This window comes from Pteropus alecto, unplaced genomic scaffold (assembly GCF_000325575.1).
Source record: "Pteropus alecto unplaced genomic scaffold, ASM32557v1 scaffold135, whole genome shotgun sequence".
Taxonomy (NCBI): domain Eukaryota; kingdom Metazoa; phylum Chordata; class Mammalia; order Chiroptera; family Pteropodidae; genus Pteropus; species Pteropus alecto.
In genome coordinates this window covers 1,261,236-1,265,280 of record NW_006438076.1, presented here as the reverse complement: position 1 = coordinate 1,265,280, position 4,045 = coordinate 1,261,236, and the positions used below count along the sequence as shown (strand labels likewise).

Sequence of the window (4,045 nt, the reverse complement as noted above, 5' to 3'; positions counted from 1 at the left end):
ATATGTAAGATTTTTTTTATTATTAAAATATCTTCAATGGATAATTGGCTGTTTAAATAGAAGAATAAAAATGAAACATGAAGGTTGTAACATATGTATATGTGAAATATTTAATAACAAAAGACAAGAAGGGAGAATTGGAAGTAAACTGCTATAATAAGGTTCTTATACTATACGTAAAGTGTATAATGTCGCTTTGAAGGTAGACAGTAATAAAGATGTGTATCAAAAAAATCTAATAAACATAGTTACTAAACCAACAAATAGAGATGAAATACTAAAAAATACTGAATCCAAAATGAGGCAGGAAAAAGGAGAAAAAGGAACAAAAAAATGAATAGAATAGAAAGCAAATACTAAGATGTTAGACTGAAACACTATCTTATCAATAATTACATTAAAAGGAAATGTTTTAAAAACCCGACTTAAAAACCAAGTTTATCAGATTGAATAAAAAAGCAAGACTCAAGTTTATACCGACCAGAAAGGCACACTTTAACTATAAATTCACAAATAGCTTAAAAATAAAATGATGGAATAACATATAGTATGCTAACTTTAATCAAAAGAAAGCTGTAGTATCCATATTAATAACAGACAATCCATTAAAAAGCAAATTATATTACTAGGAGTAAAAAAGGCACATTTTATAATAAAAAGGAATCAATTCATCAGGAAGATATGACAATTTTAATGTTTATGCACTAAAAACAAAACTGTAAAATACATAAAGCGAAAGCTTGTAGAACTGAAAGGAGAAATCAAAAAATCCAAAATTATAGTAAATTTCAACACTCTCTCAATAATTAATAGAATAGACCAAAAGTCAAACAGAGTATAGAAGACTTGAACAATGCTATCATCCAACTTGATGTAATTGATAATTATAGAACACTCCGCCCAGCAATAGTAAAATAAACATTTTTTAAAAAAATGCATATGGAATATTTACGTCTACATTTAAGGCCAAAAAACAAGTCTCGATAAATTTTTAAAAAATCAAGTCATAGAAATTTTGTTCTCTGATGATATTGGAATTAAAAAATCAAAACAAAAAGATCTCTAAAAAATGTCCAAATACTTGGAAACTAAATAACACACTTCTAATTAACACATGGAACACAGAAAAAGTAAAAAAGTGTATTAGAAAATATTATGAACTGAATGAAAGTAAAACATCATTTCAAAATTTGTGAGATGCTGCTAAAGCAGTACTTAAGAGAAAATTACTAACACTTAAAGTACTTGTTTTAGAAAAGAAAATCTCAAATCAATTATCTCAGCTTCTACCTTAAGAAACTAGAGAAAAACCAAATTTTTCAAAAGTAACCAGAAGAAAGTGATGCAGGAGAGAGCAAATTTCCCCAAGTTGGTGGGGGAGACCAAGCCCTGCCCCGAGAGAAGAGGGTCCTTTGGCAGAGAGCGTAGAAAAAACTCAACACACACGCCAAAGTTAGAGTCAAAAGGAAAGTTTATTAGAAAAGAGGTAAAGCTCCACAGACAGAGTATGGTCTCCTCTCAGAGACAGAGAGTGAGAGGGACCAAGAGAGGCTTGGAAAGACAGTGAGTAGAGGGCAGAGTGTTCAGAGAATTCAGTTTATATATCATTTTTTAGTTCCTGTGAGTTGTTGTTTAAATAACTTTGTTAACCCACTTACTTTGATATGGACATACAGTGAGGAGGGGGAAGGTTATGTAGCATGAAAAGGTAAGAATATGTAGAGTGAAAGGCCTGCTGGCAGTTCCTAGCCTTTAATCCATAGGCTCCCCATGGTTTTAGCCATAGGGAATGACTCTTGGAAAGACTCTTGGTTCCTGTTTTCCCTTCACAGGTGTGGAGAATGGGTTGTTAGTAATCTAGCAAAAATCTTCCTTTGTTCTGAAGGTGTCCTTCTGGGGTGGCTGCAGGGCTGATCAGCAATACCAGTCCCTGAATGTGGCTTGATTATTTTTCATTTATTTATTTATTTATTGTTATGCCTACAGCACCTGGTCTTCCTAGGTGGTCTCCCATCCAAGTACTTACCAGGCCTGACCCTGCTTAGCTTCCAAGATCAGATGGGATTGGGCTTGTTCAGAGTGGCATGGCCATAGACTCTTGCTTAATATTTTTAATTCTCTTGCCTCCTCCCTACATTAAAAGAAAATAATAAAGATCAGAACAGAAATTAATGAAACAGAAAACAAAAACAATAGGAAAAATTAAGAAAAGCTAAATCAGGTGCTTTGAAAAAATCAATTGTATTAAGCATGCTTTTTTATTTTCTGTATTTCTTGTGCTTTAACATATAAAGCTTTGCTGATTCTGGAGAGACTACCCTCCCAAGACTATCCAATTCCTAGAGATAGTAAACTGCCTATAAAGTGTATCTTTCACTTGCAAATCATCCCATCTAGAAACCACACTCCAACCATCTTTTTTATAGGACTCTCACAAGACTCTCACATTCTGCCCATTATTTTCCTGCCAGGAACCAGACAAATATAGACAGACCTTATACCTCAGAGCCTGCTGAAATTATTGAAACTTTCCAATCTTAAACCTGCTAACACTGCAAAGGAAAGAAGGAAGGAAGGAAGGAAGGAAGGAAGGAAGGAAGGAAGGAAGGAAGGAAGGAAATGACTTCAATTTATATCTCGTACCAGATACAAAAGTTAACTGAAATAAAATTCTACTAAATGTAAAACATATAACTACATAACTTCTACAACAAAACATAGACATTTATGACCTTGAGTTAGACACAGTTTTCTTACTTACAACATCAAAAACATTATTTGCAAAATAACAAATTAATAAATTGATCTTCATTAAAATTAAAAACTTCTACCTTTTGATAGACACTGTGAAAAGAATTAAAAGACAAGCTTCAGTTGGGTAGAAATATTTTTAAATCATTTATCTGATGAAATATTTACACTCAGACCATATAAAGAGCTTTTAAACTTAATAATAAGGAAAAACTCCAATTAAAAAATAAAAAAAATTGAATTGACACAGATAATACAGATGGAAATAAGCACGTGGAATGAACTTCAGCACCATTAGTCACTAGGGAATTACAAATTAAAACCATATGAGATATCACTACATGCCTATTAGAATGGCTAAAGTTAAAATCCTTACTATCCTAAGCATTGGCAGGAATGTGGAGAAATTTGAATTCTTATACACTGTTGGTGAGAAGGTAATATGGTATAACTACTTTGGAAAACAGTTTGGCAATTTCCTAAAAATTAAACATAGATCAAACCATTCCACTGTAAGGTGTTTTCCCATAAGAACCAGAATCATATGATATAAATATTTGTCCACATATGTTTATAGCAGCTTAAAGTTTGATAGCCAAAAACTAGAATCAACCCAAATCTTGATTGGATAGTAGATAAATGGATGAATAAACTGTGGTTCATACAATAGGACACTGCCCAGCAATAAAAAGGCATTCACTACTAATGTACTTAACATGAATGAATCTTAAAATAATTGTGCTCATTTAAGAACTCAGACAGTAAAGAGCAAATGCTGTACTTTTCCACTGATACAAAATTCTAGGAAATGCAAACTGTGGTGACAGAAAATATATCAATGATTATCTGGGGCCCAGGCAGGACTAAAGGTGTGGTGGAACCCAGAGAGAGGGATCACATAGGAAGAAGAGCAAATTTTTGGAGATGATGGATAGTTTACTATCTTGAAAGTATCTCGATGGATACTTTCACTAGACCATGATAGTTTCATGGTATACACATATGTCAAAACTTATCAAATTATACATCTAAAACCAAAAATCGACAAAGTCACTGTTCTCAGGCTTTATAGCAAGTTCAATTAACCAATCAAATCATAAATAGTGTATCCTATAAATTGTTTCAGAAAACAGAAACAGAAGCAACAATCTTCGAATCATTTAACAGGGCTAATATCACTCTGAAACAATACTAGAACAGGATAGCATGAGAAATGAAAAAGATTGCTTTTGGGCAGATCGATACCTTGGTTGTGGGTCCTCTGTTGGGGGCGGAGGGGAAGGCCTAAAAGGAC

The 4,045-nt window shown here is 33.0% G+C and overlaps 1 non-coding gene across 1 annotated transcript; it reads right to left on the bottom strand.

The window, feature by feature from the left end:
• Positions 1-1,977: 1,977 nt before the first annotated feature.
• LOC112482543 lies at positions 1,978-2,096 on the bottom strand. Its single transcript, XR_003047336.1, has one exon. It is a non-coding gene; the product is annotated as a 5S ribosomal RNA (ribosomal RNA).
• Positions 2,097-4,045: the final 1,949 nt, after the last annotated feature.